Consider the following 11,535-nt stretch of genomic DNA (forward strand, 5'->3'; position numbering starts at 1 on the left):
CATTTCCCTATCCACATTTGTTTGCAGGGGATTTACCTACATGTTGCTGCCTTTTGCAGCCCTCTAGCCCTTTCCTGGGCTGTTTTACAGCCTTTTTAGTACCGAAAAGTTCGGGTCCCCATTGACTTCAATGGGGTTCGGGTTCGGGACGAAGTTCGGATCGGGTTCGGATCCCGAACCCAAACAATTCCGGGAAGTTCGGCCGAACCTCTCGAACCCGAACATCCAGGTGTTCGCTCAACTCTAGTTGTTTTATCTCCACAATTTCTGCCTCTTTTTTAGTTAAAATAGCTTCTTCCAGTTTGTTGAGTTCTTTCTTGAATACTTCTGTGGGGTCATTTTTTAGTGTCTTGTAGTTTTTTTTGTCCCCTAATATTTTATATGCCTCCTTCAGATATTTTTCCTTGTCCATTATTACAATCCCCCCACCTTTATCAGCTGGTCTTAAGATGATATCTTCATTTTCCTGCATTTTAGTTAACGCCTCTTTCTATTTTGGATATATTCCCCATATACTTTCTTTTTCGATTTTTTTTTTTACTCCTGATTTTTCGTATATCATTTATTACAATATTTATGAAACTATTCAGGGCCTGTGAATATTCCTGAACTGGATGGTATTTCAATTTTATTCTTAAATCCGCATGTTTATATTCATAATTTTTGCATATTTCATTCTTCTGATTCTCTGCTCCTGCTTTTTCTCCATCACTACATAACAGTTTTTTTATCCAGTTTTTCCTCCTTGTTGCTGCAGATTTTTTGTTTTTTTTTTATAAAATACTTTTTCAGGGCCAGTTTTCTCATGAATTTCCGAACCCCTATGAATGCCTCAAATTTGTTAAATTATGTGCTGGGTGCGAATTTTAGGCTGTTTTCTAGGATTTGTTGTTCCCCTTTTGTTAGTGTGTGTTTACTTAAATTAAAAATCTTCTGTCCTATCCCTAATATTGCTTCCTTTTGTTTTATTTTTTTCTTTTGGGCGAGTTTCCCTCCTCTACCTCCCCTCGTGCACTTTTTCCTCTCAAGAAAAAATCCTGTTTTACTGTTTTCTTTATCTTTGTCTTTTTCTTCTTTTTGTTCATTATATCCTCTCTCTTGTTTTTGAGGTCTATCTCTCCCTATATTGTCTGTTCTTGTTCTCATCCTTTGGTTTGATGTGCTTGGTCTCTCTTTATTAATATTGTTGCTATTATTTATATCCTTCCTTTCTCTCCTCTCTTTAGCTGTCTCTCTGTCCCCTTCCTCCCCATCTTTCTGCAGGCTTTTTTCTTGTTCCCCTTTCTTCTGTATTTTATTCCTTTGATGTGGAGGAGATATTTCTTCTTCATTTTCTGTTTCATAATCTGCTAATGCCTCATAGCGATTATTTGTTTATATGTCATTTTTACCATTGTCTTGATCTTGTCTCCTCACTATAATAACTGGGGTTAAAGATGTTTGATGATCTGTTTGATCATCCCCCTCTCTCTCCCCCTCCTTCTCATTTTCCTCATGTACTGTAAGGATGGATGTGAGTTCTTCCACTTCCTCATCCTGACTCTGTCTACATTCATCTATTGTATGAAAGGAATTCTGGGTGATGTATTCTGTCTGATTTTTTGGAAGGGCATCACGATTAAATTTCCTACTTTTCTTTTCTCTTATTTCATCCTCTGTTTGATGTATTCTTCTTTTTATATTTTCAACTAATTGGTGAATACTGGCATGATCTTTCCAAGGTCTCAATCTCTCAAATGTTGCCATAATTAATTTATTCGTTCTATTCAATCTTTCTCCTCTTTTATTAATAATACATTTGATCGCATTACGGGAAAATCCATGAAACATACGTTCCTATTCGTTAGTTATGCTGTTCTCTCCATGTCTCCTAATAGTACTTTTTCAACCTTCAGTTCCTTTGTAATGATGTCCCATTCAAGGTATTTTTCAAGTGAGTTAATCTCCCACAAGTCCTTCATCTCTAGGATCAGGAGTTGTTCCAAGTCTCTCAATACATCCTTAATTTGTGTAAATTGTGTAAATCTTTATTGAACACTTCTGATTGTCTTTTGTATAAGCCAAAAAAGGTTTGTACCTATTGGATTCTTTCCTTCCTATCCCACCATAATTCTGACATCTTATTTTCCTTTTTACTTAATATATATATATTTTTAGGTTTTTATGTTTTATTTCGTATTTTATTTTTTGTTATTTATATTTAATATTACCTATGTGAAGCTGCCGTAGTGTATCGCGATCTAATTACCTAGTGAACCACTCCTTATTTTTGTTAAGGGGGTTAAATAAAGGAGGAGACATGGACCTACATAAGCAACACTTGGAGTCCAAACCAGTATCCCTGACGAAGAATAACGCTTTATTCGAAACGCGTTGGTTTAACTTTGGTCCTCCTAGCTATCCGTAGCTCTTACTGTGACGTCACACAGCGCTCTGTGCGAGCGAGCTGACTTTTTAAACTGAGCGGTGCCGTCGGCCGGGGCTGGCTCAGTATAACTAATAACAATAGGGTCCAGCCTCCCAAAATCCCCTTCACTTTGGACACTTACTATTATACTTTGACTTTCCATATTGCCTATATGCTTGTTTCCGGAGGTTACGACCACAGCCGCAGTGCAGATATGAGGTGAGAGGGACGGAAGTTGCTGTGCATGCATGCCTATGTGCGCTCCTATGGTCCTGGGCCTGGGCCTGGCCACCAGAGAGTCCTGGGATTTTTCCTATAGTGTGCAAACACGACCACCTCTGCTGGATTTCAGGGTGATCATAACCCCTGGAAATGAGCAGTGTATATTGTGATAGGAAAATGAATAAAGCCAGGAAAGGAGACAATCACAATACATTAGTAAGTGCCTTGTATTAACAAAGTGGGACCACCCCTTTAATAATTTCTTACCTCTCAACCATCCCGGATCTGGCGGGACAGTCCCGGATTTATTGGCTATCCTGTGGTCCCGGTAAAGGGTAGGTATATCCCGCTCTCAGGCAGCTGTCCCTGCTTCAGCAGAGGCAATTTACTGTAATAATGAAGCAGAGAGCCGTCTGTTGGCTCCCTGCTCCATCATTCCTCCCCCTACAAACCCTCCATACTGCTAGTCTGTGCAGGGCGTGGGGCTGGGTAGCAGTCAGCCTCTGCTCCTCCTCCTACACAGACCAGAGCAGCCGATGTGTATCCTGCTGCTGCTGTTGGGGAACGAGGTAAGTATGTAAATTTTTTTTTTTTTTTTACTTTCTGTAAAGGGGACACAACGCAGGTCATATTTCTGTGAGGGGGCACAATCCTGGCAATATTACTGTGAGATGGCACAATCCTGGTCATATTTATGTGAGGGGGCATAATCCTGGACATATTGCCATATTAATGTAAGGGGTACATTCCTAGGCATATAACCATATTACTGTGAGGAGGCACAATCCTGGGCATATTACTGTGGGGGAGGGGCAGAATCCTGGGCATACTACATAGAAACATAGAATGTGTCAGCAGATAAGAACCATTTGACCCATCTAGTCTGCCCAATATACTAAAGACTATGGATAGCCCCTGGCCCTATCTTATATGAAGGATGGCCTTATGCCTATCCCATGCATGCTTATACTCCTTCACTGTATTTGCAGCTACCACTTCTGCAGGAAGGCTATTCCATGCATCCACTACTCTCTCAGTAAAGTAATACTTCCTGATATTACTTTTAAACCTTTGCCCCTCTAACTTAAACTATGTCCTCTTGTAGCAGTTTTTCTTCTTTTAAATATTCTCTCCTCTTTTACCTTGTTGATTCCCTTTATGTATTTAAAAGTTTCTATCATATCCCCTCTGTCTCGTCTTTCTTCCAAGCTATACATGCTAAGGTCCTTTAATCTTTCCTGGTAAGTTTTATCCTGCAAACTATGTACTAGTTTAGTAGCTCTTTTCTGAATTCTCTCCAAAGTATCAATATCCTTCTGGAGATATGGTCTCCAGTACTGAGCACAATACTCTAAATAAAGTCTCACTAGTGCTCTGTAGAGCGGCATGAGCACCTCCCTCTTTCTACTGGTAGGTCCTCTCCTTATACAGCGAAGTATTCTGCTAGCATTTCCTGCTGCTCCATGACATTGTCTGCCTACCTTTAAGTCTTCTGAAATAATGACCCCTAAATCCCTTTCCTCAGATACTAAGGTTAGGACTGTATCACTGATTTTATATTCTGCTCATGGGTTTTTACGCCCCATGTGCATTATCTTGCACTTATCAACATTAAATTTTAGTTGCCAGATTTTTTACCATTCCTCTAGTTTTTCTAAATCCTTTTCCATTTGGTGTATCCCTCCAGGAACATCAACCCTGTTACAAATCTTTGTGTGATCAGCAAAAAGACACACCTTACCATCAAGGCCTTCTGCAATTTTTCTGATAAAGATATTAAACAATATGGGTCCCAGAACAGATCCCTTAGGTACCCCACCGGTAACAAGACCATGGTCTGAATATACTCCATTGACTACAACCCTCTGTTGTCTGTCCCTCAGCCACTGCCTAATCCATTCAAAAATATGGGAGTCCAAGCACAAAGACTGCTATTTATTGATAAGCCTTCTATGTGGGACAGTATTAAAAGCCTTACTAAAGTCTAGATAAGCAATGTCTACCGCACCTCCGCCATCTATTATTTTAGTCACCCAATCAAAGAAATCAATAAGATTAGTTTGACATGATCTCCCTGAAGTAAACCCATTCTGTTTTTCATCTTTCAATCCATGGGATTTTAGATGTTCCACAATCTCCTTAAGTATGGTTTCCATTAATTTCCCCACTATTGATGTCAGGCTTACTAGCCTATAGTTGCCTGATTCCTCCCTACTACCTATTTCCAATATTCTGGGACGACTCCTGTTACCAGTGATTGGTTAAATAAATCTGTTAATCGTTTTGCTAGTTCACCGCTAAGTTCTTTTAATAGCTTTGGGTGTATCCTATCAGGCCCCTGTGACTTATTTGTATTCATTTTAGACAGTTGACTTAGAACCTCTTCCTCTGTAAAGACACATACATCAAAAGATTCATTAGTCTTCCTTCCTAACTGAGGTCCCTTTCCATCATTTGCCTTTGTAAAATCTGAACAGAAGTATTCATTGAGGCAGTCAGCTAGTTCTTTATCTTCTTCCATATACATTCCTTCTTTTGTTTTTAATTTGTTAATTCCTTGTTTTAGTTTCCTTTTTTCATGTATGTAGCTGAAGAATGTCTAATCGCCTTTTTTCACTGACTGAGATAATTTCTCTTCTGCCTGTGCTTTAGAAGCTCTTATAACTTGTTTGGCCTCTTTCTGCCTAATCTTATAAATTTCCCTGTCATCCTCGTTTTTTATTTTTTTATAATTACTAAATGCTATCTTTTTGTTTTTAATGATTTTGGCCACTTCTGCTGAGTACCACAGTGGTCTATTTCTTTTTTTGCTTTTACTGACAAGCCTAATGCAATTATCTGTTGCCTTCAATAGTGCCACTTTTAAGTAGTCCCATTTCTCCTGGACTCCATTGAAACTGTTCCAATCTGATAGCGACTCGTGTACCACTAATCTAATTTTAGAAAAGTCAGTTTTTCAAAAAATCTAAAACTTTTGTTTTTGTGTGGTGTGACTCAGTCACTGTACTTATAGTAAACCACACTGACTGGTGATCACTAGATCCAAAGCTTTCCCCTACAGTAATATCAGATATCAAATTCATATTTGTGAATACTAAATCTAAAATGGCCTCCTTCCAGGTTGGCTCCTCAACTACTTGCTGTAGAGATAATCCCAGTAGGAAATTTAGAATATATGTACTCCTGGCAGAACTAGCTATTTTGGTTTTCCAGTTTACATCAGGAAGATTAAAGTCCCCCATAATGATAACTTCCCCTTTTAATGTCATTTTAGCTATTTCCTCAACTAGTAGATCATCTGATTCTTTGACTTGGCTAGGTGGTCTATATATCACACCTACACGAGTTACCTTATGATTATTAAGCTTCAAGGTAACCCAAACTGACTCTAAATTGGTCTTGCTAACTTGTATTAAATTAGATTTTATGCTATCTTTCGCATACAGGGCCACCCCTCCCCTTTATTGCATTCTCTGTCTTTCCTATATAGAGAGAACACTGGTATTGTTACATCCCAGTCATTAGGCCCATTGAACCATGTCTCAGTAACAGCCACTAAATCTGTATCCTCAGATGCCATTATAGACTCAAGTTCATTGATCTTCTTCCCTAAACTATGAGCATTTGTAGACAAGACTCTGAGCTTGTAATTTCCTAACCTATGTGCTACTGGCATCTTCTGGCATTGTGCAGGGGGGCAGTCAAACTGCTGGATTATCACTCTTTTGCCCCCCTTTTTTCTAGTTTAAATGCTCCTTAGCAAATACTTGGAACTGTTTACTGAGGACATTCGTTCCCTTGAGAGAAAGATGCAAACCATCTTTCTTGTACTATTCTTTTCCATTCCAACGAGATCTAACATGAGACTCAAAGCCAAACCCTTGGTTCAGACACCATTCACCATGCCATACATTGAATTCCTTAATGTGCATCTTCCTGTCATGCTGAAGGTTAGGCATAGGCAAAACTGCAGAGAATGAAACAGTTGATGCAATCTCCCGCATATCATTTCCAAGTGTGTGAAAAGCTTCCTTCACCTTTGAAACCTTATTGCAATCAAGATCACTCGTCCCAAGATGGACAATATCATCCACCTCCCTTACTAGATGCACCTCTTTCTTCATTTCAAAAGTTGGGAGGTATGTGACTTCAAGTACCCTTATAGTGTTCCTTTTGTTGATAGTTTCCCTCTTTGTGAAGGGTGTAGGTGAATTGACTCTGGCAGCAAATTTTTGCTTGCCTGGTTTATACAGGGTCAGTGTAATCGGTATTACCAAGTGACTTGGCTTATGAACATCCCACAGCAGACACAAATGTGTCTGGCATTAGTTTGGACAGCAAGATCACAGTTTGCTGAGACAGAGATGCTGTCAGTGTAAACTGGTTCCCTCAGCAAACAGGTGGTCTTCCTTCTCAGTGATGCAGATCTATGTGATTTATTAGGTAGATCTACTTTCTTTTGTGTCCGAGAAAACTGATCCGTCATATATTGTGAGTTATACCAGATCCGTCTTGCTCCCGATATCAGGACGCACTCAAAAATGCTGCTTGCAGCGCTTTTGTGTCCGGTATGGGAACGCAATGAAACTGGACAGAATGCATTCTGATCCACTCCATTCCGTTCAGTTCAGTTTTGTCCCCATTAAATGGGGACAAAACTGAAGCATTTTCTTCCAGTATTTAGACTCTATGACGGATCTCAATAGTGAAACGGCAAAGTGCAGGTGTAAAAGTAGCCTTATACATTAGCTCTATTATTCAGATAACTTCCATGCCACTTTCATACATGCAAATGCTAAAGAGAATGCAAACAGCAACATATAAGAAAAAAAAGAATAATATTGGCCTCAGGAAAAAAATAATTGTCTCTGAGATGGACTACAAAGCCATTATTGTTTACATACACTGCTGAAGAGTCAAGAGCTATAATCTCCAGCAGTCCCAATGAGGCGAGTGGAGCAGCAGCGTGCAAGCTCAACTCCTATGCAAGGAGGGGGCACACAACACCCATTCTCAGTGTAGGTCACAGTGGTCAGATCCCCATCGATCAGACACATCCCTTATCCTGAGGATAAACAATAAAGAAATAACTCCTTTAATATGTAAAGCATAAAAACAGGAGTCATTGGTGACTCATACAGTACACCATGGTGACGCCTTCTCTGTCTTAAAGGGGTTATCCCATGATTGGTGTGGGAAAAAAAATGTGGCATCATACATTATATAACAATTCATTTCTAACAAAACTAGAACCAGCCCTGTACCTCACATGGATCCAGAGATTTCCCCATTTATTGTTCCAGTTGCTCTTCTAGAGTTATTTCAAGCTAGCAGCTCAAGGGGGCAGGTCCTTTCTGCTGCAGGTCTCTCCCCATCACAGCTCAGGGGGTGTGTCATGTCTGCTACAGCTCTCGCTCTGTAACTATTATTACAGCTTTGTGCAGTAGATATGGCTGGTAGCAGTTGAAGAATGGAATGAGCATGTGCGTCCACCATAATGAGATAGACAGGGAAATAAGAAAAAGAACAAACAGCAGGTGGCATTATACAAATGCATTTTATTGAATAGCTAAGTGGCTGTAGTAAATGCTTAATTACTAATATATTAATACACTAATATCCAGCTGCTGGTTTGAAAACTATAGAATATTTTTCATAGGATAACCTCTTTAATAATCATACTGTTTTTCATTTCCATCACCATCTCGGTATTATTACATTAATATTATGCCGTATGATTTACAATGCTGGAGTGTTGTTGGAAAAACATGGAAAAACTATCGAAAACAGTCGACAAGTAAGTGTCAGTAATGGTGACATGTAACTGCCTCGGACTCCATCCGTAATACACACTTGAAGAAAGATAAAGTATTTTGTAAGACTTCTCAGTCCAAGCACAAGAACAATAGCCCTGCAGGCACGGTAGGACTGGAGCCGGGGATTTTTAGAGCTGGGGTACTATCTTGTGAAATGTCACACAGGAGGAGAAACACAAGCTGTCTCTGCCACGTTTCCAGTGAACTCTAGTTTTAATAAATGTTTCCTGGCTAAAAGATAAGAACAGCCATTTCGGTGTTGTCAAGCAAGAAAACACCCAGACAGTGAGATTGCTTAAATCATTGCGCAAGGAAAAGTCCTGCAGCTTTCTGGTCCTGATAATGTGCAGCTCACACAGTGTATATGCATTAGAGCACCCATGATATGACTGCTGTCATTTGACTTTTACCCTGTGTGCACATGGGCTCATTGCCACCGTACAAGAATCTAGGAGCTTCCTAATGTCTATTAGATTGACTGCAAGGGGATGCACTATTTAAAGGATATTACCAGTCAAGTGACAATGGCACTCCTTTCCACCTCCTAGGGCCTCCTGCACACGACCATATCGATTTTGCAGTCCACAAATCACGGATACACAAAATACAGATGTGGATGGTGTGCATATGACGTCCGCAAAATGGACAAGAATAGGACATGTTCTACAATTCACGGCATCCGTGACATCCATGTGCTGTCTGCATTTTTTTTAATGGGTCCACATTCAAACCTGAAAAAAACGTGATTGGATGCAGACTGAAAATAGTGTTTTGTGCATAAGGCCTAAGGCTGATGAAATGGTTGGGTCTGATTGTGACTGGCATTTGTATGAGGATAGCATGACTTACTCATATGGTGGCAGTGTGCAGACCAATACTATTACTACTGGGCTCTGGGCAGAAAGACTACGTGAAATGTAATTTTGCAGAAAGTGCATTGATAGCTCAGTGACTGGCAAGTGTGCCTGCAGAGATTGTACATACATCTATGTGGTTCTCTACCAGATAAGTCAATAGCAGAGATGTATTGTGGGTGGTATGAAAAGCAACACAGTGACTTAGTGGTTATCAATATGCCCTACAACACTAGGGTCTGGGATATAAATCTGACTAAAAGCAAAATGTATATGTTGACTGGGCATTAGAGATGTGCAAACCTAGCAAGATTCAGTTCCAGTATACAAATGTATATTAATTATGGAGAGCCCCTAGTATGCCAAGTATGTGTATGCACTATTGTAGGCCAGGCAATGCCCCTCTGGGTTTTTGAGAAACATATTCAAATTAATTTTCCTAAACCTGATGTCAGCAGATGTTAAAAATGATAATTTGCATATATTTTCCCTAGAAATCAAGTGGAGCGTGTCTAGCTTACAATAGTTGTCAAATATATCAACTGGTCTTCAACCCTGAGGTTCCTTCTAAAGCCTTGCAACTTGAAAAACTTGTATCATCTGATTTTATATGATAAAGGGGTTTTGTGCTAAAAGAGCTAGTTGCAGATATGAGGTTGGCTTAGCTATTTTTCTAGCTTAGTTACATACACATGTTTGAAAGGCAGGAAGTCCTCTCTACCAATCCACTGTCTGAAAATAATGAAGTTCTCACATTGCTGCTGTGTTCTCTTTATCTACTTGCTGTGCAGCAGCATGTAGGTATAAGTATAGCTCCTGCTGTCTCAATTCAATGGGATGGCTCCTTAATATTCACCTGAGGATATATCACCAGTATAGTAAAAATAAAAGACATCTTAGCAATTTCAATTCACCATTTTGAATCAACTACAGATGAACCATAGAGACCTCGAAAGTAATATTGAACTGAAGGTGAGACAAAAAAAAATACAACATCCCCCAAAACTTACAACTCTTTAAATGAAACATGCAAGGTAGTTCTCTTCCAAGAAGGACAAGAGAACTAGAATGTCTCAAGAGATTTGTCTTACTTGGTTGACTTGCCTTGTGGTGTACTCTTTGGGGTGTTCTTTATCACTAGAGATAAAAAAATATGCATGAGTATTGTATACCAGGTGATAAAACTTTGTTTATAGGAAAAGTATATACAAATAGCATATCTAAATCCAGCCGGCATGAGGAAAAATTTGTATTCTTTTCTGTTTTGGAAGAAAAGCTAATTTGAATATCATTCCTAGAAAGCCAAAGGTATGCAAATTGGCTTGCCTAAAAAAAATAATAATAAAAGAAGCGATATGCTATCTAATGCCAGAAGAATTCATATATATTTGTATACTAGACTCTCTCTCAGCCAACACTGTGGAGTTCAAGAGCCTTAAACGAGTATTACCTCCACAGACTTGTGTCATGCACAATCCCTCTTTATGGCTGCTCTACCATCTAAGTGGATGCTGTGTGGTTTGTTTTCCTAAATTCCCCTTTTAGCCAGGTATTCTCCGCTCACAGAGCTGCTTCAGCAGTCTCATCTACATTCATACTGATTTGAACAACAGGACAGAACCAAGCCCAACAGGTTGGACCTGCCCTTTCCCTGGTTACTGTTGCTAGAAAGGGAATGTTAACCCTATATACTCAGCCTTCAAAACTAGTCAAGTCAAGAAATATTAACTTTTTTGTTATTGTGCTTGCAAATTGGGTTGTGCAGACTAACCCCCTTTTTTTCTTTGTAGTCTACATTGGAGGTGTGGCTGACTCCATTGGTCTTGCATTTAATGGAGGCCATTATGACACCAAAAGCAGTAAAATGTAGAGTGGACCGAGCATGCATTCCCTGTATTTTATGGTGGCCAGTATGTCTCCATAGCAGGTAGCATTTAGTGGTAGGTTCCTGTCCTGTGGAGATCGCATTGGCGCCGGCATATAGGCACAACTAATTTTGTGCAAGGTGTATTTGCCAACAGTCTCAAATTTATAAAATGAGCGTAGCATTAGCACCAGAATATTCTCTATAATTATGGCATTATTGTACTTTGTATTTGCAGAGTGCTGTTGCATTGTTTTTGTATCGGCGTTGAAATGCGTCATTTAGAAAGGGGACACAGACTTGGACTGGGGGTTCCATGGGTCCACCAGAGAAGATTATTCTTCTCTCTCATCAATAAAGTCTGATTGATGA

This window comes from Bufo gargarizans, chromosome 5 (genome assembly GCF_014858855.1).
Source record: "Bufo gargarizans isolate SCDJY-AF-19 chromosome 5, ASM1485885v1, whole genome shotgun sequence".
Taxonomy (NCBI): Eukaryota; Metazoa; Chordata; class Amphibia; order Anura; family Bufonidae; genus Bufo; species Bufo gargarizans.